Here is a 27086-nt window from a genome sequence, read left to right on the forward strand (position 1 = left end):
CCATGAGGATGTGGGTTCAACCCCTGACCTCGCTCAGTGGCTTAAAGATCTGGTGTTGCCATGAGCTGTGGTGTAGGTGGCAGACACAGCTCGGATCCTGCATTGCTGTGGCTATGGTGTAGGCTGGAAGCTACAGCTCCAATTTGACTAGTAGCCAGGGAACCTCCATATGCCATGTGTGCAGCCTTAAAAAAACAAAAAACAAAAAAACAAAAACAAAAAAGAAGAAGGAAAGAAATATATTAGATTTTATTTAAAAACAGCAGTTCTGTCATGTTAGTACTGAAATGAAAATACATAATATTTATCTTCTCTCTATATATATATTTTATAAAGTTCTATTTTTTTAGAGTTATAAGGAAGTAGTATAGATATATTAAGTGTGTCCTAATGAAGGCCTTAGTTTTTCAGTGTGTTTGGAAAATCATGTTTTTTCTGTTTCTTTGTGTTGGAGAGGTAAGCACAAACAACTAAAAATTTAAAGATAAGATGTTTACACAACAGATCAAGAGAATAAGAATAAGCTCTGTATGAGTTTCTCTTGTGGCTCAGCGGAAATGAACCTGACTAGAATCCATGAGGATGCAGGTTTGATTCCTGGCCCTGCTCAGTGGAGTTAAGGATCTGACGTCGCCACAAGCTGCAGTGTAGGTTGCAGACATGGCTCAGATCCCCTGTGGCTGTGGTGTAGCCTGAACCCTAGCCTGGGAACTGGAATATGCCACACCTGCAGCCCTAAAAAAAGAAAGAGGGGGGAAAAAAAAAAAGAAGTCTGTCTTTTTGCAAAAAAAAAAAAAAAGCAAAAGAAAAGAATTAAAAAGTTTGACATTTTTAAATGACTACCATAAGTAAGATGACCTTGTCTGCTGTTCTTTATAGGTTTTTAAGTCTTGGTTTGTTAAAGTTAAGGAGAGTTGGTTTTTTGGGGGGTTGTATATTTCCTTACCACATTTTTATCAAGGCATGTTTGTCTTGAGAAGCAACTACTAGAAACTGAAAAGCAAAGTGAGTTCCAAAGCTGAGCAGTCCTTCGACCATTCTTCATAGAGTGGCCTTCCCTTGTCTTGCTCCCGCCTCTGCTTTTTCTGCCCCATCGGAGTCGTGTGATGGTTGGGACACCCCTCTTATTAAGTTCAGGCTGAGTATTGAGAGCCCCTATGAGGGCTACTGCTACTTTAGCTCTCTTCTGGATCTCACATCACTTCCAACAGACTTCACTCTGTTCTTTTCCCACTGTAAATGCATGTAAAACCCACCAATGGTAAAGTTTTTGTGCACTGCGGAACCTTTGCTTCCTTTTACTTATTTAACCTATGATTTCAGGAGTAGTCACCTTGTAATATGAAAGAGCTAAAGAAAATGACAGGAGCTTGGCATGTTTGGGAAACCTATCAGGAGACAGTGGTAGATGAACTCAGCATTCAGCCATTTAACAAATACTTCCTGAGTTCCTACTGTGTGCCAGACAGAGCCACTAGATTCTGGAAGTTAAAATGGTGAGTGAGACAGATGTGGTTCCTGCCCTCGTGGAACTTGCACACCACTGGGGGAAGATGGTGTCAACATATGGTCCATAGGAATTCCCATAAATTCTTTAAACACACACACACACAGGCTTATAAGACCAACTCCCCTAGGGGACTTCTGGGCTTGCTTCCTGGATAAACTGAGCTTTGAGCAGAGGTCTAAAGGATGAGTTGCTATTCTTGAGGGAATGGGCAGTTCTGGGGGTTTACAGGCAGGAGGAAGCCGGGCCTGCAGGGAGAACTGGCCTTGCTGGAGCATCCCTAGTGTGTTGAGGGGAGACTCATAGGGCCTGTCTTAGAATGCGTATTTCCCATCTGCTCTGTTGCTGTTTTATTTGTGTTTTGTTTTTTTTTTTCCCCAAAACTTTACTGGGTTTATCACCCACAGGGGAGACTATGCTGTTTTTATTCTAATGAGTCATAATCCTCCATTATTTCAGATGATGACCACTTCTAGAAGCAGTGGTGTCACTGTCTCAGCTCTGGATGGCAGGTCTTCAGGGAGATGCCCTTTCTTTCAGGTTTTAATGGTGGATAAAGCAAAACTTCTACTGCTCCTCGGCTTCCCCTCCAGGCTGCCCCGGGTACAGAGTCGATAGCAGATCTTTTTGGACACGGGAATTGCCTCACTGTTGACAGAAAGACACGGTGAATTTGATTAAATTAAATTAGGAGCATGTGTATGCTTGACAAAGTGAGCTAATGAAGGAAAATGCATCAAAAGGATTTATGGTGAATTGATTAAAATTTTTCTCTGCAGAAAGCCCTTCCGGCTTAACGCTTGGAATTCAAAGGCGCTGGGTGCTTCTAGGCCCTCCAGGTCCTCACTTACCTTTCCAGTAGGCAGGGTGGGGACTTTGCTGTCCTCCAAGCGGCTGCCCTGTCTGCAGCCTCCTCTATGGCAGGCAAACGTATTCCCAACCTGCAGTTGGAATTGCATGGAGGGAAAGAGGATAAAAGACATGGTTTGATTTATTAATTTCTAGTGGATTAGAGCTACAAATGTTTGCTGTGTTTTTAATTTGAGAAGTAGAGAGAATCACAGCAGCTTTTAATTATGCATTTTGTGTAATGCAGCTCTGAATGGAGCAGAACAAAATTAAAATTGTGGATCAAATACTAAATCTGAGTGGATGCGAAAGTGAGCTGTAGTGTAATGCTAATGGTTTTGCGTCTTCCTGGCCTTATGTCAATAATGGCTCTAATCACATTAAGTAGAGAGCCCATTAGCTTTTTCTTTGCAGCAGCATGCACCATAGCAACATACTGTGAGTCTGAAATAACTTTTGACATACTTTTAAAAGCATTGCTATGTTCAGGCTAAGAGGCAAGTATATATAACGTGCATGTGCAGATACTGTTGTGTTCACAGAGCGGTATGTGTGGTGATGATTTTCATTTGATTAGGCATGTTAACCCTACCTCACATTGTCTTGGAAAAATGCAACCTAGTCCTCTTATCTTGGTGCATTTAATAGTTTATCTGCTCTTTTCATGAGATTAATGCTTGAGTGGAATTTGCTGTGGTATAAAATCAGCTCTATTTGGGGAGTTCCCCGGTGGTGCAGTGGGTTAAGGTATTGTCAGTGCTGTGGTTCGGGTCACTGTTGTGGCACAGATTCGATCCCTGGCTCCAGGAACTTCGACATGCCGCATGTGCAGTCAAAAAAAATCTGATGTACTAGTATAGCAACCTGGCTAGAAGGATGGAAGGCCTTTTGCTGTTTCCTTTCTTTTGATCTGTTCTCAAATGGCAAAGTGTCGTCTAGCATCCCTATATAGTTCTAGGTCAAGGTTATAGAAGTTTGGTTGAGGTTCTTGTGCTTTCAGGTCTGATTTGTTAGAATGCTTTGTGCTTCTGAGATGAGCTTAACATGGGGGTTCCTCTTGGGTATACTTAGCCTGGGAGGCTAGTGTTAGTGGTATGTGAATAGCTCTCTGAGTAGTAACTTGGAACAAATACTGAGTCTTTTCAAAACTTTCAAATAATTTAAAAAATTTTGGAGGAAGTGTAAAAACTCTTTTTGTTTGTTCTTACACTATAAGAAAATAAACTGGGACATTGACGAAGGAATTTCCCAAACAATTGTGTCACAGAGACACTTTATTCTCGGTATGTATATAACCTGATGACTTAGCCTTCTCGCCAAACCTTCACCCAACCAGTGTCTCTCTGGCTTACCGATGCTTTCTTCTTTCCTACCTCTTCTATCTAAATGCCTCCTGCCCCCCACCCCACTCCACTACGTGGTTCCTTCAGCTTCTAAATAACCCTGGAACTCATCACTTCCTCTCCATTGCTAGTTGTCTCTTGCCTGTTCTCATGATAAAGTCCTCTTTGTGCTACATTATGAATGACTTTTAAGAAAGCGATATACAATGATGTGTATGTGGAACTGATTTTTTTCCCTAAGAGGTGTTCTTTTAAGTTGAGGTGCATCTTGGTAAGTTTGATTCAAGACACATGATCATGGGTTGGTGACATTAAATTTTACTGCTGATCACTGTGCATTCGGTCGATGCAGTTACAAAGTATAATTCTCTCAGAACTTGAAAGCAAATGCTACTTCAGTCAAGAGTTGGGTATCTTGTCTGTTTATCTTTGGTATCAAAGACCAAGAGAATTTGGAGAAACATCACACAGGTTTTAAAATTATTCAGACAAGCTGTAATATCACATGACCATTCCCCCAAATGGGTAAGACATTACTCACTGGATCTTAAGACATTTTAAGTACTTAATCATCATAATACTTTAATGAGATAGTCAGGAATGAAATTTAAATCACTTTAAATTGGGGCAAGGGAAGGTGAAGCAACTGCCCAGGTTTGCTTTGACGATGGTTGAACTAGGATCAACTCCAGCAATAGTTGCCTTTTAAATTTTATATGTTAAAGGATACTTCCACTTAGCCTTTAATTCAGAAGAGTTAATTTTGGCTCCTTAAAGGAATCCTTAAGTGTAGCAGTTTTATCTTTTCAAAGCACTTTCAGGTTTATTTCTCATTAGAAGCCAATGAGGGGAAAAGGTAGGGTTCTCTTCTGAAGATGAAGAATATGGCACGTGGTTTTTTATGACAGATGCTAAACTTTTCTGACACTTGGTCCATGGCATTGCATTACATCCTGCTGCCAGGATGGCTTCCCTTTTCTTCAAAGATGCACCGTTCCACAGGGACAATGCCATCCTATCTGAGTGCAGAGTGGGGACGTTGCACCTCACAGGGAGAAGTAGCAGCCGTCTAACTTGCCTGTCCAGTAACTTGCCCAGCTCCAGGGGGTTCTCCTAGAGTCTGTCCTCCAATGTTGTTGCCTCCCTTCTGTCTAGATTTATCTTGAAAATATGCCATAGCTACAGCTGCCACCTTTGGCTAGATAACCCGTACCTGATTCCCTCGCATCTACCTTCCTTCTGCACCTACAGCCCCACATTTTCACATGTCCACTGACTTGATGTGGGATGGCATGGTCAGCAAATCCATATCAACATAACTAAAACTGAGTTTTTAAATAATTTATCCCCTTCCCCAAATAGTTATTCCTCGTATCTTCCCACACTGGCCTTTCATTTATTATTCAGGAGAGCCTCCAAAGTCTGGGTTCTATGGTGTATCTCCCTGTGATTCTCCAATTTGATAAAAACAGCCTTTGCCTCCAAGAGATTTACATGAAGTACTATAAGATGTGAATCATCCTTGTATCTCAGAAGTTTCACTGTGTTTGAAGCCTCAAGACTGGTTCGGGTCTGAGGGAATGGGGGACTTAGTCGGGAAGGAGGTGGAAAGTGATGGAACAAAATGCCTTTGTCTGAATTTTTGTTCTCACAAGAGTGCACAGTTGAGTAAAGGGGAAGAGATGATAATACAATAATTCAGGTGAGGGTGGTGCAATCAGGACATGTTTAGCAAGCATAGATCACCAGAGTGCCTGTGGTGGCACAGCAGTAATGAACCTGACTATTATCCATGGTGATGCAGGTTCGTCCCTGGCCTCGCTCAGTGGGTTAGGGATCCCACGTTGCCGTGAACTGTGGTGTAAGTTGCAGGTGGCTCGAATCTGGCCTTGCTATGGCTGCGGCGTAGGTCGGCAGCTACAGCTACAATTTGACCCCTAGCCTGGGAACCTCCATGTGCAGTAGACATGGCCTTAAAAAGACGGTCAATCAATCGAGTAGATCTCAGTTTTTCCTAGTTTCCGTCATTCTCTCTGTCAGGAAAGTGCAGGGCAGCATGCTGTGTGAGCTATTACCATCTTTTCTGTCCACAGTCCCCTGCCCCAGCTCACTTATTCCTCCCTCTGAGAAGTGGGAAAGGAAAGAGGAGACAGATAGAGGAGAAGTGAAGTTATGTACCCAGCTGTGCAGAGTTCTTTTCCCTCTTGTTCAGTCCAGGGCAATATAATATTTATTGAATTTATCCTTAGTATGAATCTAAAATGGAATATTACCCAGCCATAAAAAAGAATAAAATAATGCCACTTATGGCAACATAGATAGACCTAGAGGTCATCATACTAAGTGAAGTAAGCCAGGCAGTAAAACATAAACATTGTAGGATATCACTTATATGTGGATTTTTTTTAAAAGATAAAAATAAACTTATTGGCAGAACAAAAACAGACTCACAGACTTTGAAAAACTTATGGTTACCAAAGGGGACAAGTTGTGGGGGAGTGGACTTGGGGTTAGGATTGGCATATGCACACTGAAGTATATTGAATGATTGGCCAACGTGGACCTGCTGTATAGCACAGAGAACTCTACCCAGTATTCAGTGATAATCTATGTGGGAAAAGAATCTGATAGAGAATGGACGTGTATACATGTACAACTGATTCACTTTGTTGTTCAGCAGAAATGATAACCTTGTAAATCAACTATACATCGATAAAACAAAAAAAAATGAAAAAAAAATTTGTTCTTACAGACCTGAGAGAATCATCAATATAATTTGAACATCCCCTTTTTCAGAGTTTCTATTTTTTTTTTTTTGGTCTTATTTTGCTGTTTCTTTGGGCCGCTCCCGCAGCATATGGAGGTTCCCAGGCTAGGGGTTGAATCGGAGCTGTAGCCACTGGCCTACGCCAGAGCCACAGCAACGCGGGATCTGAGCCACGTCTGCAACCTACACCACAGCTCGCGGCAACGCCGGATTGTTAACCCACTGAGCAAGGGCAGGGACTGAACCCGCAACCTCATGGTTCCTAGTCGGATTCGTTAACCACTGCGCCATGACGGGAACTCCAGAGTTTCTTTTTTCTTTTTTTTTTTTTTTTTTTGGTCTTTTTAGGGCTGCATCCACAGCATATGGAGGTTCCCAGGCTAGGGGTCGAATCTGAGCTTTAGCCGCTGGCCTACACCACAGCCACAGCAATGCTGGACCTGAGCCACATCTGGGACCTCCACCACAGCTCCCAGCAACACCAGATCCTTAGCCTGCTGAGCAGGGCCAGGGAACAAACCTGAGTCCTCAGGGATACTAGTCAGGTTTGTTAACCACTGAGCCACGATGGGAACTCCCAGGGTTTTTTTTCCTGTAAGGTGAATGCAAGATTTATTCCTGATAACTGCACTGGGTCCCCCATTCCCTCAGACCTGAATGATATGGCAGCCATTGAGATTAATGGTTGCCCAGGCCAACCATCGTCAAATACTTTGAATACCACTCCTTTAAGTCAGTATATCAGTGATGGGGAGTGTACTCTCAAATCAGTATACCAGTGAAGGGCTGTGTACTAATGTTCCTTTAATGACCATGAGTCTGCTAACCACTGCTGTGGGATAAGGGAAGAATTACAGGAGAACATGATGGGTTTAACTTTTCAAGGGTTGATGCGTAGAAAAGATCCTGTTCGGATTTTGCGAAACAACACTATCTCATAGTATGAGGATATAGTTACAGAACAGCAAACCCAGAGACAAAAATTGAAGACTTCTCTCAAAATATTCTGAGAAGAAAGGAAAAGTAGACATGTGGAGGAGAATACAGGCATTATATTGAAATAATTGTAATAACCTGCACAGATATTGTAGAGTAACAATAGATGTCCAGACATGGGCCCGAATTCCATACCCGTCTTTGCACATATCCCCTGAAAATAGTTAAAAATTATTTGGGAAAAAAATAATTAAATACATAGCTATTTGAGGGCCTTAAAGATGTGTTTGTTGTAATCAACCTCTGCTATATATCCTCTACCCATTTTTAAGGCATTTATTTTGTCTTCTTGAATTAGGAGTTTGATACTCAGAAGAGGAACTAGGAAACAATCTCTGTCAGTATTTAGATGTAACCCTCGTTTGTGACAAATAGCAGTTTAATTCTGATTTTGTCAGCACAGTGAAATGGCACTGATTAATGAAATGGCACTGGGAGTGCCTTTCATTTGGATTAATCAGCCCAGGGATTTTGTAGATCTTGTACACTCCCCGTGGTGCGTTTTCAGTTTGGTCATTGTTCTCTCGGGACATCTTCTCATTCACCCTGGTTCAATCTCCTGAAAGTCAGCTTTTCACTTTCCGTGGGATAATCATTGTTTTCCATTATAACACTCTCCTAGCTTCTCTCAGTATGACCGCACATCTTGCTCAGTAACCTACCTTTCTCAAAACCACAATGAGATGAGTGATAAAGGAAAGGAAGGTTGCTTTCAGGAGTGAAATTGTAGAGAGAGGCCAGTGGAACTACCCAAGGAAAAGTAACGAGTGAGCTGGGAAAGTGCTTCGTTCCCGAGAAGAAGAAAATGGGGCTAGAAATTTGGGAGTCAAACCAGGACATCAGATAAGAGTGGGAGGGAAGAAACTTCAGGCAGGGCCTTTGGGGATCTGAAGCCAAGAGAAAGATAACATGGAATAACCTGAGAAAATGGATGAAAACAGACAACAAAGTGGGAGTGGGGGGCGATTCTTCTGGCCAAGGATGGTGAGGACCAGGAACAAGTAGTTATGGAGCAAATGACCTTGTCTTTGAATTCCCATCACAGACTGCAACTCTGTCCTTTCCTTTCCCCCTTTCCACTGTGAGAATGGGAGGAATAATGTTCTATAAAACAGAAAGAGTCCTAACCATGATAAAACCAAAGCTCTTTGTGTGTATTTGCCACTTCCCGTTAGGTGGGATCTTACCAGAGGTTAGTGGGAGTTTCTGACTCTTTGTGTTAATCATTTGCCAATATGAGGCATGCAGTTTGGTCTTGATTCCCATTGTGCACCAGTTTGCACTTAGAAGCAAAATTTCAGACTTTGAGAAGGTAGAGAAGGTAGAGAAGGTAACTGCTTGTCTCAATATAAAAGGTGGGGGTAGAAATCGCAGGAGGTTGTTGTTGTTGTCCTTGTTGTTGTTTGCATTTTAGGGTCATGTGGAAGTCCCAGGCTAGGGGTCGAATTGTAGCTCCAGCTGCCGGCCTACACCACAGCCGGATCCCCAACCCACTGAGCAAGGCCAGGGATCAGACCCACATCCTCATGGGTACTAGTTGGATTTGTTTCTGCTGAGCCACAGCAGGAACTCCTGTTGCTGCTGTTGTTGTTTTTAGTTGTTATTTGCACTTTGTCTTTTAAAATTTTATTGGAGTGTAGTTGACTTACAGCATTGTTTTAGTTTCAAGTGTATAGCAAAGTGAATTATTTATACACATACATATATCCATTCTTTTTTCCCACATAGGTTATTAAAAACTAGTAGTAGATTTTCCTGTATTGTACAGTAAGCTCTTATACAGTAGTGTGTACTTATCCTTACCCTCCCAATTCCTCCCTTCCCCCCCCCCAGCAGTTTCACCTGCGGTAACCACCATAAGATTGGTTTTGAAATCTGAGTTTGTTTCTATTAATAAGGTCTTTTGTATCATTTTTGTTAGATTCCACATATAAGTGATATCATAGGATATTTGTCTTTGTCTGACTTCACTCAGTATGATAATTTCTAGGTCCATCCATGTTGCTGCAAATGCCATTATTTCATCACTTTATTAATTCTTAGAAGAAAGCCAGATTTCATTTACACTGGCCTGCCATATTTCAGTGGGCACAAATAACTTTTTCTTTGGCTGGTGAATACAGTTGGTTTTAGGTTATAAGAAAATATACAGTATGCCAGTGGAGAAATCCTGTGTTAACTCAGAGACAGCAGGGGGATTTCTGAGAGAGGCTGGTAGGGCAGTCTGCAGACTTGCCCATGGACACTCATTAAATGTTAACGGTAACCACGTGTGATGAGAAGCAGGTGGTTCTGAATTTATCTTGTAACAGTATGTCTACAACTGGAGGTATATGAATGAAATCAAGGAAAGGCATTACAGAAATTATTTGTTAGGAGGCAGAAGCAAGGTGCTGTTTACTTAACGTATCTTGAAGAGAAAACTCCCAGAATTTGGGAACGAGAAGCACAGGAGAAGTGAGTGGCCTTCCAGCTCAGAGGTGGGTGGAGGATATTGTTAGAAAAGAAATACCTCTTATATCTGAATAAATTCCCAGGAAGGTTCAGAGCCTGATGGTAGGTATGTTGCACTTCTAAAACCCCCCGAATCACTGGAGCAAGCCGTCCCCAGGGAGAGAGCTCCAGGTCACTGGGTTCTGTGTCTTGACCAGGAATGGTACCTGTCGGATCCCAAACCACCCACACTACCTTTAGTCTTGGGTCACTGGAATGCAGGCACTGGATTGAAGCGTTTACTCATAGCAGATGAGAATATAAGTATCTATGATGCCTCATTTAGGAGGCTCTTAGAGGATTAATAAAATATTTACAAAATCACCTATATGATGGCTTCATTTTTGAAATATTTGGCTCTCATTGCATAATAAATCCTCATTCAAGTGGCTTCTCTGCTTTATAAAGGAAGTTCCATTCTACTGGAGAAGCAGAAATAGATTCCTGCCATAATCTGATTAAAAACAAAAAAGAACCTGTTTTCTCTGCACATGTGTATTCTCTTTTCTATGCACACACACACAGAGCCAGCACCCAACAAACCAAATAAACAAAAGGACAAAAATGATCTTTTTCAAAAAGACTTGGCATTGAATGGCACTCACATGGAAAAGTGTTCAGTGTCATCCTGTTATTCTGATAGTCTTATTTCTGTGTGATTTACATGGCACCTGTAACCAAGAGAACCTTAAGCTGATCAAAGTATAGTTTTTCCAGCCACTAAAGGCTATTGATAGAATTGTTAAAAATCTAAACCTTTGTCTTTAAAAGTCTCGTGTCATTTATTGCTTACTCTTTTATATGCAGTCTCAGTAGATCACATTGTATAGATTCCTAGATGCAAAGTCAAGACTGTGGTTAATCCTTGAATTTATTTAAAGCTGTAAGTATACCAGTGAATAACCATCACGGAGTGCCTACCAACACTGCGCCTCAATTTGGCAAGGCCTCTCCTGAGTATTTGTACTTCCTCTAATTCAATCCTAATAACTAATAATTCTAAGGATAACACTAAAGTCAGGTATTACATCTAGTTTCATAGCTGGGAAACTGAGGTTCATTGTCATCCTATAGCTTATAAGAAAACTAGGCTCTGGGAGTTCCCTGCTTGGTGCAGCAGAAATGAATCCAACTAGGAACCATGAGGTTGCGGGTTCAATCCCTGGCCTTGCTCAATGGGTTAAGGATCCAGCGTTGCCGTGAGCTGTGGTGTAGGTCACAGACGAGGCTCGGATCTGGTGTGGCTTTGGCTGTGGTGTAGGCCGGCAGCAACAGCTCGGATTCGACCCCTAGCCTGGGAACCTCCATATGCTGAGGGTGAGGCCCTAAAAAGACAAAAGACAGAAGAAAAAAAGAAAGAAAGAAAGAAACTAGGCTCTGGAGCACAGGCCTATGACTTCACACTCCACACTGTGTTATATTTTGTTTTATTTTTATTGAATTTGATTCATTTTTCAACTCCATTCTGCCTCCCCTTACTTCCATAGAGAGGGTATTTTAGGATTGTTAGAACCAGAGCTTATCCTTTTGTTCTGATAGTGATCTTTCATCCTCTTTTGCTGAATTTCCCTTCAACTGTAAGCTATGCTCCTTTCTAAAGAGTGACTTCTATGATGTAACTTGAAGTTGGCCTCTTGTTCGGTGTTATCAACTTTAATAAAATATTTTCTCGATGATTAAGAATTTTGCCAGGAATCTATATTAAAACGTTCTCTAAGGCTAAAAAAATATTTATCTGGCATAGTCCGTTCCATGTAAAATGGAAATATTTGTACCCCATTTCCTTTTCTTTCTCAAAGCCCTTATAGAAAGGGATAATGGAACTGACAGCTGTGGCCATAGGAAGTCTGTGCACTCTGTGGTTTATATACATGAAAGATATATGCTAGAATATATGCATTTGCTATGATTTTTTTCCTTTTATTGTTGATAGGTGCAGAAGCCTCAACTTTCCACTTGTCTTACTTGTGATTAATTGGGATGTCTTTGTTCTCTCCAGTGTAAGATCTAAAACCAGCCTCCGTCTTTGCTGAATGTCAGTGCAGCTGCTGTTTGCATGCTGTTTTCTTTGTTGCTCTGTGTGTGGGTGCCTCGGGCCCAGGTCCTCAGTCCCCCTTCTCCTGCCGTGCATTGCCTGGGCTTCTGTGCAGAATGGTAATGTTCTTGGAACAGGGACTTTTACAAATAGATGTATTCTTCGTTGCTGGCTTGGAGTGACAAAAGACCACCATGTTTCATTTTGCCCAGAGCCTCACATCCTGCCCCCCAATCATCAGTAAAATCCATTGCAGTGAGCTCTACCCTAAAGCCACAGAAAACAAATCCCACACCTGTGGCCTTAGAGCATCAACTACAAAGGTCTGGAAACTCCCAGAACGTTTTTGTGAAGCACATCCTCCGTCAGGACTCCTAGGCGTTGCTGTGCCTACTGTTTCTATTCTAGATACTTGTGTGCACCAGGCCCTTTCATGGAGAGAGGGGAAGGAGGTCATGTTATAGAACACAATCACAGATGTCACGCTAACCCTTGACACTGAATTCTGACGGATGTTCTGGGGGAAGGAAGAAACACATGCGTACGGGTATATTTGGGCTTCCACTTAACTTTCTAACTATGCTTTCCTTAAAGAAGTATTTCTGCCTTGATCAGTGGTGTTATTCACAGGAGATTCTTAAGCTCTCTGCGCATACCTCGCCCCTGTGATGTGGAAGGAATGTGTTTTCCTTTCGCCACACCCCTACTCAGCAGGAGTGCCCTAACCAATACTAGGAAACTAAACAGAAGGACAGTGCATGCACTTGCTCCGTGTTCTGCCCTCCTGGGCTTGGAAATGCAGTTTCTAGCCTTCCTGTCCACACTACATGATGGGATAATTAAGGAGGTAAGGCAGTGCAGGTGAAGCCATGTTTCCCTTAGTGCCTGGCACAGAGCAAGTATTTGGGGAACAGTAGTTGTTACTTTTCATGGAAGTGAAGTCCATGTCGTACCTCTCTCTTTTTTGTTTTCTGCCATGCCTGAGGCAATGTCGAAGTTCCCAGACTTGGGATTGAGACCGCCCCACAAGCAGCGACCCAAGCCTCTGCAGTGACAACACAGGATCCTTAACCTCTTGTCACTAGAGAACTCCTCATAACTCTCTCTTTAATGCAGATTAATAATAGCCTTTTAGTTAGATCTGAAGGTGGGTTTCTACCTTGCAGGAGCACTTCAGGAAATGTTGATTTGAAACAAGAATTTTATTTTGTATCCTTTTATATATTGTTGGTGGATTGCTCTGAAAACAAATTGCTGCACTGATCTCTTTTTCTTAAATTATCTTATATTTCTAAGAGGTTTCCATAAATAAGTTGGATATCATGTTTGTAGACTAAGAACTGACAAGCCAGTTGTCGACAACAGTGAAGACTTTCTTCCCTATTTAAATATCACATCAAAACCAAGGGATTTGTAAACATCCCCATACTGTTTTTGTTATTAGAAGTGAATGTTGAAAGCACCCACAAAGCTGCTTTTCCAGCCTCTACTGGACCAGAGGACTCTTTGGGGGAACCAATAGTTGCATCTGCTAATAAATAACATTTGATATCTTAAATGCTCATTTGAATGGATGTTCTCTAAAGGAAATGAAGCTAATTTAGTTCCTTGGCTTCTGTGAGCCTTCATCTCTTGTATATATTATTGTTCAATTTATAATGGTAGAGTTTTTTCCCCCTTAAGGTGCAGACTGAGTTTTCAGTAGTGTCTTTTGACTCAACCTAACCTGACACTATACAGGGCACTAATAAATCACACCTCCCTGTGCACAAATAAGGATGGACATCTATCTCCTGGACCCCCTTTGCTGGATCGTCAGAGCCGAGCTTATGGCCATCTAGAGCCACGATCCTAGAATTCTTTTTTTGCATGGGATGGCAGTGGGAGGATCTGAAGCAGTGATGGGTAGGTGTGCAGAAAAGTACTAAAATAGCAGGCCCTCGCCTGCCATCCTTTCAAAGGCCTGCTTACCAATTAACCCTTGGCTGCATCTTGGGAACTTGGATCTAGGGAGTGTTCCCACCATTTCATAACTGACGAGTGGCTCACTGTTTTCAACTGTGAGCGCAAATAGCATGGTTTATGCTGAACACTTGCTTCCCTTCTGGGAGTCTAGAATTTTGGGTTTGGGTACATGCTGGGTAAAGGGTACCTATGTGACCAACCCACAGTAAAAATCACGGGCACCAAGTTGCTAAGGAGCTTGCATCTTGTAGACAGCACTTGACACGTGCTGTCATAGTTCAGCCCTGGAGAAATTAAGTGCATCCTCTGTTATTCCTTGGGGGCAGGAGTCTTTGAAGTACACTCCTGGTTTCTTCTGGACTTTGCTAATGTTGCTCTGTGTCCTTTCACTGTCATACATCTTAGATGTGAGCCTGACTCTGTGCCAAGTCCCGTGAGTTTTACTGATCCTGGGCTTAGCGTTGAGGACCCCCAGCTCAGTGGTTAAAATCTAACTTGTGTAGGATTCCGTACAGGGAGCAAGGCACAAGGTCTGAAGATGTGCCTTCTGGATGTTCCCACTCTGAATCATTCTTCCTAAGCACTACTTCATTTTGATGTTGAGTTTATTAGCAAATACATTTAGAATATGATGCATAGGTGGGCACCTCTGGCATGTTGAGATACCATTGTGAATTCATTGCTTGCTTTGCTGCTCTCATGGGAACTGAGGTGTAAAGGAGAGAGAGGCTTAACACAGCTTGTTTTCTTTCTCTCTTACATACACACAGGCGCACGTCTTCCCCATTATCTATTTTTCTAATAATCGGAAATCGGTACTAACTGGGATTCTCCTCATTGATGGAATACAGTGGCAATTGACCCTCATTTAGAAATGCTTGCTAAGTTAGCAAAATAAAAATAACACAAATTACCTTAAATTAGGGTTAATTTAGGGGAGTCTTATTAAACTTATTCCACTTCTTGGATGTTTATCTAGGATCTGCCTTTACTCACTGCACCAGTAGAATTTGCCAGAGTATTTAAATCTCTGTCCATTTGGAAGGACTCTTTACTTTGCTTCCTCATCAGGAAACGAAGGAGAAACAGAAGTGCTGCTGAGAAATATCACCCAAGAGAGCATTTGGGGAGAAAGCACAGGACTGATAAGTGGACTCGGTAGGGGCTGCTATCATGGACTCGCCTGCCAACACTGGCCTGGTCCTGCTCTCATCTGTCGGCAAGAGTTTACATACACTTTGGTTCTTTGGTCTGGTAGGATAAGCTCTCTCCATTACCTGAGACAACTGAACCCAGAGCAAATAGAGCGTGCACATTCGTAGACAGTGTCTCTTTTGGACTTCATGAAAATAGACGCTGAAGGAGAAGAGTGAGATAACAATACTTGTTGCTTGCCTTGATAGGTGACTCCATAAAAAGTGAAAGGTTGTTTACATTTTTCCCATGAATGAAATTTTAATTTTTTTTTTTATCAGAGTGACTTAATTCCTTGATGGTTTTTATGTAATATTACCTTTTCTTCCTCCAATAAACATGACAAGTAAAGAAAAAAGGTCCTCCTGGTGATTTAGAAAATCTACAAGTAGTTGATTTTCTTAAAAGGTGGCTTGAACTATTTTACTGCGTGGTGGTTCATGGAGAGAAGCAGTTCACTAACTATAAGTTAGTATATTTCTAAGAGAAGCAAGTCATCCTTTTTATATTCTGTGGAAACATTACAGCCACTGTTTAGAAGTAACAAATGACAATAAGTATGAGAAGTAAAATAAGTGAAAGCCTTTAATATTTTATAACAGACTGACTAGAAAGGACTTCTGTAATATTTCTTTTGTAATACATTTTGTATTAATTCATCCTCATCCATTTTCTTTTTTGTTTTTTTTTTCTCCCCATTCTGTGCATTTTATTTTTAGTACATAACCAGAATTCTATATTAACAATAAAATTGATAGGGAGTTCCCTGGTGGCCTAGTAATTAAGGATCTGTCGTTGTCACTGCTATGGCTCAGATCACTGCTGTGGCATGGGTTTGACCCTGGGAGCTTCTGCATGCTCCAGGCCCAGCCAAAAAAAATTTAAATTTTTTAAAAATAACTTTTAAAGAAAGAATTAAATTTATATGTTCAAAATTGACTATTCCAGTCTCCACTTGTTTCTGTTGTTGTTTTGGGTTTTTTTAGGGCTGCACTCACGACACACAGATGTTCCCAGGATAGGGGTCAAAATGGAACTGCAGCTGCTGGCCTGTGCCACAGCCATAGCAATGGGGGATCTGAGTCATGTCTGTGACCTACACCACAGCTCACAGTGACGCCAGATCCCCTACCCACTGATGGAGGCCAGGGATCAAACCTGCATCCTCATGGATACTAGTCGGGTTTGTTACCGCTGAGCCATAGCAGGAACTCCCACAGTCTCCACTTTTGTATACCTATGTGTTTATTTTCTTTTTGCCATTTGAGTTTTATCAAATACTTGTAAAAGAGATTTCTCTCCTGCTTTCTCTGTCTTATGTATCTGCTCATACATACTGATGCTCCTCAAACCCTGACCAGAACTCAAGTACTTATTGTTCCAATTAAATTATTTTAAATGTTCAAATATTCAGTTTTAATATTGTCATTCATTGTTAGCCACAAGTAGACATTGTTTATAGTCTGTCAAATTTAAATGTGTATTCATTTTCTCTTTTCATTTTTGAGCTCCCTTTCTGATACTTAGTTCCTGATCCCTAAATTTTTTTTCCTCTTAGCTTATTTTTCTATGACAGTGACTCTTTTTCTATATTATCATTGCCTTTTGTATTTTAGAAAAATTTTGTCCCTAAACCTGTAAATAATTAAGTAATAAACTCAGCAGCATAAGCCCAACAAAGGTCGCAGAATATTTTGAGGGAAATGAATTTTTCACTTGCATTAGAAAATATGTTTTTATTTCTTAAGTACATAATATAAAACTTTTTTGGATATCTGCCTTTGCGTGTGTGACTGTCTAATCAGATATTGGACAACTTAGGTTTTGGACTCGTACTGGCTGTTTTTAGATATCTGGCAGGTTCCATCCCCAGTCTGGTACAATGTTTTAAAAGGATCTATTATTGCCACAGCTACAGCATAGGTCACAGCATATAGTCCTTGGCCCAAAAACTTCCATATGCCATGGGTGCAGCCATATAATTTAAAAAACAAAAAAGAAAGAAATGAATTAGATGATAAAGCCAACATAATTTGTGTAAAATGTGCACGGTAGAGTCCTAGTTGCTCTAGGAGTATAAAAATGCGTGTTCTAGAGCCTTTATACCGAAGGGTCTAGTTCTACCGTGCTGGGTTTATCAGAGATTGCATGTTGCCTCTATAGAATAGAAGATGGTTTTGAAAAGCACATAGACAGCAGATGGGAATTTCGAATGAATCATGGGATTTATGATAGAGGTGATATTTGAAAAGAGGGCCTTGGACAATAGTGGGCCTCCAGAAAATCGATGACAGCTTTCCAAGTAGAAGGGACAGAATAAACAAAAAAGTGGTGTGGTAAGAAAGTATCCTGCATTCCCTGACAGTTGCCTTGTCCAGTTATGATGTTAGAATGTGCACAACAAAAGTAAGTCTTCAAAGCTAGATTAGGGCAGTTCTTGATGACCAGCATGAAGAATTTATGCTTAAATCATTTAGCATAGGGGAGTCATCGAAGTTTAGATTGGAGAGAAAACTTGTGATGGAATCAGGGATGCTTTAAGAAAAGCAACTGCATCAGAATGAAGTCAAAATATAAGTGAGGTGAGGCGTTTCCATCATTGTTCAGTGGTGATGAACCCGACTAGTGTCCATGAAGACACAGGTTCAATCCCCGGCCTCTCTCATTGGGTTAAGGATCCAGCATTGCCATGAGCTGTGGTGTAGGCTGGCAGCTGCAGCTCCAGTTGTACCCCTAGCCTGGAAACTTCCATATGCTGCATGTGTGGCCCTAAAAAGCCAAAAAAAAAAAAAAAAAAAAAAAAGAGAGAGAGAGAAGAAGAAGAAGAAAAAAGAATCAGGTAAAGAGTAAATGGGAAGAATAAGGAAAGATTAAAATACTCCAGTTAGGAAATAAGTTGGGGCATGACTACTAAGCTTACGACAAGAGATATGAAGAGACAGACATGTGACCTGACAACTGAGTTATCCAAGAGATAAGTCGAAGGAAAAATAACTCTTCAGGCCTGGAGGAAATAGTGGGAGGAGAGGAAACAGTAGGGGCAGTGATGGAGGCTTGTGTGGGCTGGGCCAGCAGGAATGCCTTCTGTGCCTGGCATTTCAGTGCAATTCTAGACTCAAATTGCTGGTTGGAGTCCTGGCTCCCGAAATTACCAGCCATATGATTTTAGGCAAGTTACTTAACTTTGATGTGCCTTAATTTCCCCATCTATAAAGTGGGTCGGGTGAGAGTAGCTCAAACATAATACATATATGTTACCTAGAGGCCTTCATGGCTCATTGTAAGGGCTCAACAAAATGTACACATCATTTTTCTGTAATCTTCAGATTACAGGCAGCTATTTTTACCCATTTCTTATGTGAGGACACAAGCATAGAGACTACAGTTGACCTTTAAACAGCACTGGTTTGAAGTGCGTGAGTCCACTTACTACTCAGATATTTTTCTACTGGTAAATACAACAGTACTACATATTCCACAGTTAATTGCATCTTCAGATGTGGAACCGCAGATACAGAGGAATCAAACCACATATATGGAGGACTGACTATAAACTAGACATCCATCTTCAACTGTTCAGAGGGTCAGTGATCCAACCCCATGTTGTCAAAAGAGTCAACTGTATATTATTTAAGTCAATCTCATAGCCTGAAAATAGCATTTTCCGTTAAAAAAAAAAAAACAAAAAAAACTGGCCTCCATGCCTTTGTGCGTTTCAGATTTGGGTTTGTTTTTGTTCTTTTTTTTTCCAAATTCAGATAACAGTTCTTCTCTAGCACCTGGGTTTACAGGCAGAATCCCTAAAGAAACCCCCAGACATGATGTTTCCTTCACAAAAGTGAGAGAGCAGATGTAGGACAAAGATGAGAAATAGCAGGATTGATGGGAAGACCGGATGAGGATTCAGGAACTAAGAAGTATAAAGTTATTTTCAGCAGATAAAATGAAGGAAGGAAGTATGTGTATGCACACATACCTATACCTGGGGTGGTTTGTCATTTCTGTGTCTAATATCAAACTAATTTAGTGCATGTCTTCACTCTCTAGGCATATACGGAAATGGCAGCCAAGTGTGCATTTGCTTTGGGGTTCTTGGTATGCCAGGATTTAACTTTGATCCAGAAAATGTCCAACATAAATGTAATGTCATTGCCAAATATGCTTTCCGAGAGCAATAGATATTGAAGAAAAAAATATATATATATATGTTTTATATATGTATGTTGTGTGTGTATATATGTGTACACACACACACACATCCATATATGTTAGGAGTATGGTTCCAACCATACTGCTGGTAGTAAAGTTACCTCCCTACACCACTGGTTTGGGGGAATGACTTCACACTTCTGTTGGATATCTTCTTGATGGTCATGAGGTGAGGCCAGTCCAGAGGAAATGGTTTCCAGGTGGAGCCAGTGCGGAATTGAAGAGTTCCAATTGATTGGAATCCACTCAGACCCAGGGCTTGGCAGTAGAATAGAATGGATATTCTCTCTCCTGAGCCAGGAATCATGCAGGAGAAAAGGGATGATATTGTGGGAAAGGCATTAGACCGGGTCAGAGGAGCTGGACGAATTGTCTCAAGTCAGCTCCTCAGACTTTAGCTTCCTGACCTTGGGCAAGATACTTATTTGTTAATGTTCTCTTTTGTAAAACAAAAAAGTGTCATTAGATGATCTGTAAATTGACTCCCAACTCCTGCATTCTTAGTATTAATGAATTTGTTCAGCATTGATTCATCCTGGCAGTGGGAATATAAAGTAGAATAATCCTGTGATATAAAGAGATTATTACACACATGACTTAGGAATATAAGGAAATTGCTGAAGAGGCAGGTGATTCTTGCTGTGAGTGGGGAGAAGGAAGAAAAAGGGTAGGATGGGAAACATCTCATGGAGGGGTTCATTTAAGTGGGGCCCCAAAGGATGGGAAGGGGTGTGTCGGAAGCAGAAGGTTCTTAGGAGGGGAGTTTTTTGCTGAACTTTGTGTTATTTATGGCATGAAGCTCTTGGTAACTGGAGCTTTGGAGTTCTTGGCAGGAGATGATGTAGGAAAGATAGGTTGGGTTCCTATTGAGGGGGCTTAAATTCCAGGTAAGGGAATGTATTATTTATTCTATGCACAGTAGGGAGCCCCTGAAGGTTTGCTAGGAAGGGGAGTCAAATATTCTCAGTCTCAGTTTTTGGAAATCTGATGAAGTCTGTGAAGAGTGGGTTACAGTGAGCAGGGAAATCCTTTTTGTTTTCTTAACAGCTGTCTTGTCTGTTACCTTATACCCGGGTGCCTTTTGCACTTACACTGATCCTTCAGTATTGTCTCCCTTTCCATAACCAGCACTGACTTCACAAACCCATGAAAACACTGTGCTCATCTTCTCTGAGGTGACACCAAGGGCTCATCTCCCCTACACCATCTCCCCCACCCCCAACCAAGCATAGTGGCTATGCCATTTTTTAAGTTTTGTTTTTTGGTTTTTTTTTTTTTAAGTCAAGGAAATCTACCGTTGAAAGAAAATTAATGATTTAGAAATCTACTTTCCTCAGTTCTATATCCATAGGTAGCTTAGATAGTTTGTTTAAGGTTTTTTTGGGGGCGGGGGGACTTTTATTTAGGGCGGCACCTGCCCTAAATGGAAGTTTAGCAAGTTCCTAGGCTAGGGGGGTTGAATCCAAGTTGTCACTGCCAGCCTACACTACAGCCACAGCAACGCGGGACTTGAGCCGCATCTGTGACCTACACCACAGCTCACTTCAGCGCCGGATCCTTAACCCACTGAGCGAGGCCAGTGTTTGAACCCGCATTCTTATGGATCCTAGTCTGACTCGTTACTGCTGATCTATGACGGGAACTCCAGTTTTTTTCTTTCTTTTTATTTTCAATCAGGAAAAATGTTACTGCTTAGTGGTTGTCACAGTAATGTCAGTCTTAACTGGTATAACTCTGAACTTGGGCATAACACATCATAAGCGAAGGACACTGTATGGTACTTTCATTTTTGCCTGCAGCACCTGCTTGGCTAAAGCTGGATTGACTGAATGTGGGGCAGACACTAAAATCAGTCTTTGGGGATCAGAGGGAGCCCTGGGCGTAGGCTTACAATCCAGAATGACCCAGAGCCAGGCCTGTCAACTCTGGCTTTCATGTTTTCCTTTTCTTTCTGCTGCAGCTTTTTCTTCTAGCCTGTTGAGCGAGTACACCAGGAGGTACTGTGTATGCTTGGAAGTCTGCTTCCTCCAAGTAGCTCTGTCATCAGTGCTGTGAGCCCTCCCTCACGTGCCTGTCTGTGGCTGTCAGAAGGCGGGTCGATGCAAGCTTTCTACACGCCCAACCAGTTATGAGTTGAAAACCATCCTTCAGCCTGGTGTGGCCCCTTACTTAGGCTTGCCAGTTGTCAGCCACCTCCATGTCATTTAAATGGAGGCATGTTGAATGTTTCACACTTCAAAATGTTCTCAAATAATTCATTAAATGGCAGTCATCTCAGGAAGCCAGATGTTTCTGCCCATTCTCTTGCAGACCTTTGTTCACCTGATAATCTTCAGAATCCCAGATTTCTGGTTAAGAAACAAATTCTTCTGGATTATTGGCAGTTGACTCAGTCTGTCTTTTTTTTTTTTTTTAATTTAAATGACACAGTTGCTTGGATTGTGTCATTTTCCTTATAAATTATATCAGAGCAGATGTAGTCACCCTGATGCAACAATGGACTAAACTAATTTCATGGATGTAAACATTGTTAAACAATTTCAAATGCAACTTTGGAAACAGTGTTTCTGAACCTGTTTAATAATGTTTAAAATGCATCAATGAAATTGGCTTAGCCTGTGAGCTTTTATTACATTATCTCTTCTCAATTACATAGATTCTGTGTTTTATGTCTGGACTGATTATAAGTAACCCTTCCCCCCAAAAAAAATTATCCCAGCTGAAGAGTGTGGCTTATCCCTAACCCAATGGATTTGGTTTGGAATGGAACATTGTTGGAACATACGTCAAGAATGCCATATCAGCTATTAAAGAAATAGAAAATATATTCAGGAGGTTGGGCTGACATTTCTGTTTTCACCTTTTTTTCTTTTACCTCCACTGGCTTCCAGTCAACACTCCCCCCCCCCCAGTACCATTGTTGTGCCTTCACTACTAGATTCCAAGTTATCTTCTGTGAAATATAGCAGAAAACATTAAATATGTTCTTACTAATTGTGATCTGCTAAAATCACAATTCAAGCTCTGTGCTGAAGCCACTTTTTTTTTTTTTAGTTTCAGAAGCAGTATTTAAGTGATGACACACAGTAATTTGTTCATTCTTCTGTCAGTATAATTTACAAGGCAATGGCAGATAAACATAGCAATACAAGATTCATTTACGGTGACACAATGGCAGATACACAGAGCAGAACCCTGCCTATGAGATAAAGTGGACTGAGTGACTTATGCAGTAATTAGGGGATAATTGTCATTAACCTCACAAACAGTAGTTTACCCATATTGTTTAAAAGGCTCCAGGATGCGTAATGACAAGGTAATCTGTCAAAGCGCTAGGGGGAAATATTAATAAGATTTGTGCAAGCCTGGATAGAAAATATGCAGAAAGCGGCCACATTAAGCTAATTGGTGGATGAATATACACTTGTAAAAGTGCTTCTAATGGCACGTTTGCTGCTCTCCAAATGACTACCGTTAATGTGGAGAAGTGGGCTGCTTCGAAAGTCAGGACTGCTGGGACCAGAGGGTATTAAGGCATGCAGACGCAGTTATTACCTTGTGCTCTATAATGCGTGCTTCCCCCTCCCACCCTTCTCTATTTTGGATTTCTGAGTTTGGGGTTATACTAACATATGTTGCTTATTTACTCTGCGTATTCCATTTTTGATCTCTTCTTTCGCCAGCCACCAACCCCAAATCACCTCTATTTTGTGGCCAAATAAAATGTATAATAGCTACCTTGCTGCCAGCTTTGAAATACATAGAAATGCAAACTGATAACACGTACATGGATTTATAATTACACACACACACACATACACACACATGGGGGGTGCCTTTTATAGGAGCACATTTAATCTGAGCAATCAAAGGAAAGTATATCCATCAACAGCCTTGTGTATGTGTTACAAGTAATAATGTGTTGTTCCCTGATGAATGCTAAAGCAGGAAATTAATCTTTGTGTTCTACTGCCATTCTTATACCCAGAGAAGAACAAAGTTCAATCTCCCAGTACATCTCTCTATTCAATCACACACTCACTCCTCAGTGTGTTTTATGGAATACTGCTCAGTGAGTGTTCAGTTTCTTTCTACTTCTGCTCCCTCACATCCTAATGAATATGTTAAAGTTCCTTAGGGTTGCTCCACCAGTTTCAGTTGTGGAGTGATTCAAAGAATATTACGTGAACTAGAATCAGCCATTCAAGCTTTGGAAGCTGGAATAACAGACCAGTATTGAGGATCTTGGTTGTACAGACAAACTTCAAAGATTCAAGGTTGTGGCTTTGAATTCATTCCAAGGTTTTGGCCCTTACCTAATGTGGAAAATCACCTTCCTCATGGAAAAACAAAAACAAAAACAAAAACCAAATTTTTGCTGTTTATCAGACAGTATAGGAAAGCACATCAGGAAATGCCAGGGTCTCTGGCATTTGTGTTTAGATAGTAAAGCCCCAGCACAGACCCCTGGATGGAAGGAAGCTTCTACAGACTCAGTGGCTAACATGGGTCATGTAAAGAAAAGTAAACTAGAAGATGTAGAGCTCAAAGCAAAAATGCTAGAAAGGGCTCTGGTGTGTGTTGTTTATGGCAAAGCAAGCAGATTTATAGCTGTCCAAGGACTCCAGCTTTATCTTTATGTCTGAGGGGAGAAGAAAACAAGACCACTTGTAGGGTCCAGTCTTCTCCTTCCCCGTTTCTAGTTCTCTGAGGATTTTAAACTGTTCCTTTGCAGCCCTGAACCATCAAATGATTTACTCCCTAGCGTTTCAGTGGAGATCATCTTTAAGAGAAAAACTTGTGTCCATTTAAAAGGTTTCCTTGAGGGGAGTGTCTTGTGTATGAAAAGTGCTATTTCTTGGAGCTGCAGAGATCACTGGAAGACTGCAGGTATTTACTTATATAGTTTTATGGAGGGAAAATACATTTCTTTTGGAATGGCTGAGCCTCAAGTTGCAGAATTTTTCACAGACCCTCTTGATGTGGTCTGCGGGGGAAGCTCCCAAGGCCCTGGAGAAACTTCTTGAGCAGTTTCCCTAGTTTCCAAGCAATGTTTTCCCTGCAACTGATCATTAAAGTGACCAGGAGTAAAAATTCACCCAGAATAATTAGCGTATCTAATCATGTCACTGATAAGCATCAAGGGTAGCATCCAGAGTATAGAATAATACAGTCACGCAGATGAGGGCATATTTTCAATCACGAACACAGGCATCCTGAAAGTAAGTTGTACATACACAAGGTACTGCGGGGGAAATTTTGCTTAGGGTTTAAAACATTTTAATTAAAATGATTGGTGTGTCCAGATTCTAGGAGTAAATAGCTGAATAATGGCATTTGTGTTCAGTAAGGCTTAGAAAGTTTAGTTAAGACTCATTCACTGGCACGTGAGCAAACTCAAACTGCACAGTGACTGACAGTCACACTGCTGGTCACGGGCAAAACCAAGGCCAGAATTCAAGTGTAATTAACTTAGGTTCTTTATTTTCCTCTAAGGTTGACTATGAATAAGCTATGTTAAGCATAGTCGGAATTTGGAGCTTTAAGATACAAATTCTGTTTTAGCCTGCATTTTAGGCTGTGCTTAAGGACTCATAGCTAATTTTGTATTTAAGGTTGATATGCTAGGATATCAGCCAGATATAAGATTTTCTATTTTGAAATCCAAATGATTCCCAAGATACTGTTACTAAATATTAAAATATAGTGTATCTTTTAAAGGTTCCCAGATTTGTTATACAATGGAACTAGGTAATTTGAAAAATACTTTGGAACCTTTGAAGTGCCATCCTAGACATTGCAAAAAGTAATTTACTCCTTTGAAAAAATTTTATATGGCAAAGCAAGGCACCTGCTTTATTTATTTGCAAACAAATGCCCATAGAGGAAATGTGTAGAGCTGGTTTTAAGCTAGACAAGCTAAAATTCTTGAGTACAGAGATGAAATCCTGACAGGCCTTTAATAGCGCTTAGCTGGAGTTTCTATGATTAAATATGTTGTAACCCCAGAGTGATCTATCATAATCACAGTTTTTAAAATAAAAAATGCTGTACAGACTGTTCCTGAGGAAAAAAGTGATAGTCCTTTATGAATTATATATTCTTATCTGGTCCATAATCAAGAACATTCTATAACAAAAGGAATTTTTTCTCCAAAGTCAAACAATGTGTTTTAAAAATCACAAGAACCATTTAAAACTAGTGCCCTGGCACTTTGATGTTATCTTGGTTAGAGAGGTGATCATTTTGGGTATACTGTTCAATTTATCAGTAGTTTTTTGTTTTCTTTTAAAAGATAGCTTTTTTCACTGAAAAATAGTTTTAAATATGGATCAGAAAAAGAAATGATAGAAATTTATATATTGAAAAATGTGCCAGAGCCAGACCTAAAAATCATGTATTATTACCATGTTGCTTTTTCCTTCTGTTCCCAACTTCAGTCAAGGGCCATTCCCTTCAAACTTCCAGATTCGTCTCAGGAGAAACACTTTCTAACTCTTCCTTTTTTGCAAGTAATTTGAGAGATGCCTTATCTTGGTACACCACCATTTTTCATGATCAAGCATTCTGAATTTCATAATAAGACTGACAGAGAATGAGGTCGGTGCAGTAAGCCAAGGAAGGTAGTCTCTGTGTACAGATGCCTGTTTGTGTACATGAACTTGTGCATGAGAAGTAACTTTTAAAGTCAGTCCTTATGAGCTAACAGTATTTATAGCAAGGAGGCCTCTGTGTTAGCAAAGACCAATAAGATTCTCATCTTGACAGAAAATTGTTTAATGCAGAATTTTCTGAGAGCTCAAGTGTTCTAACCATCAGTGGATATTCTTAGAGAGCTCATTTCTCCTTAGGGGCAAAATAGGAGGAATCAGAAAGATATTGCAAGCAAGTTCTTTATCATCTGGGCATATTGAATTTAGCCCCAGCTTCTGTAATCACAGCAAGCCAATATATACCTCGCTCTGATGTCTGCACTCTTTTCATGACAGTGACGGCCTTGAGTTGACAAGGAAAGCATATTTGTCTTCCAGAAGGGATGTTCATGTGCATAAATGTTAACAAAGTTTGGAAGTTCTCCTGTCTGTGCCTCACCCTGTTGATTCTTTCTCATGAGACACCTCTGCCCTACAGAGGGGCAGAGGAAGCAAGAATGGTCTCATCAGCATTGTATTCTGAAGGCAAAGTGATGCTCTTGAGAAATTGTGCAAAATACAAATTTCCAAATTGTGGAAATCAAGTGGAGCTTTCATGACCCAAAACAAATGTTGATTTTTTTTTATCAAGTCTAATTTGAACCATTTGGTGCAATCATGGTATAAATGAGTATGCTTCCCTCTGCCTACAGATATTACAGTTGTTTCGGCTGGCCTGGAAACATGAGCCTGAAACACTGGAAAAGCACAGTCACAGACAAATCACTGTGTGAATAACAAATAGTATAATTCTGTTTACTTACACAACCAGGCTACTCCAGTGTACATTGTATATACTCGTGGCACATCCTTCTCAGTCACTGCCTCCCAGAAATATGTGTTTAAACGTAAATTTGCTGAAGCAAGTAAGCATGCCAAGTTGTTTTCCCATGCAATTTCAAGTGTTTCTCAGAAATTAGCACAACGATGCTTTAAAAATTTCCCTAAGTACTTCCCAGAATCTCTTCTTTTCAGTAAGAATTTTTGTTTTTTCCATTTTTATCCATCTCTCCTTCTTGCCTGCTCACACACACAT

The 27086-nt window shown here is 40.8% G+C and overlaps 1 protein-coding gene and 2 long non-coding RNA genes across 52 annotated transcripts in view; 2 read left to right on the top strand and 1 right to left on the bottom strand.

Moving 5' to 3' along the window:
- BNC2 (basonuclin zinc finger protein 2) overlaps positions 1-27086 on the top strand; it is a 448897-nt gene that overhangs the window by 392149 nt on the left and 29662 nt on the right. The gene's annotated exons all lie outside the window — the stretch shown is intronic.
- Positions 237-27086, bottom strand: part of LOC146407013 (uncharacterized) — a 29003-nt gene continuing 2153 nt past the window's right edge. The window contains exons 2-4 of the long non-coding RNA XR_014821245.1: positions 19460-19649; positions 2359-2448; positions 237-2155 (exon numbers count right to left, since the gene is read on the bottom strand). This is a non-coding gene — a long non-coding RNA (uncharacterized LOC146407013). The remainder of the gene's footprint in view (positions 2156-2358; positions 2449-19459; positions 19650-27086) is intronic.
- LOC146407014 (uncharacterized) lies at positions 1484-10511 on the top strand. Its single transcript, XR_014821259.1, has 2 exons — positions 1484-5263; positions 7118-10511. It is a non-coding gene; the product is annotated as an uncharacterized LOC146407014 (long non-coding RNA).

This window comes from Sus scrofa, chromosome 1 (assembly GCF_054392235.1).
Source record: "Sus scrofa isolate SSC_HxYL_T2T_F1_AM1 chromosome 1, Sscrofa_HxYL_maternal_Yorkshire_Landrace_v2.0, whole genome shotgun sequence".
Lineage (NCBI taxonomy): Eukaryota > Metazoa > Chordata > Mammalia > Artiodactyla > Suidae > Sus > Sus scrofa.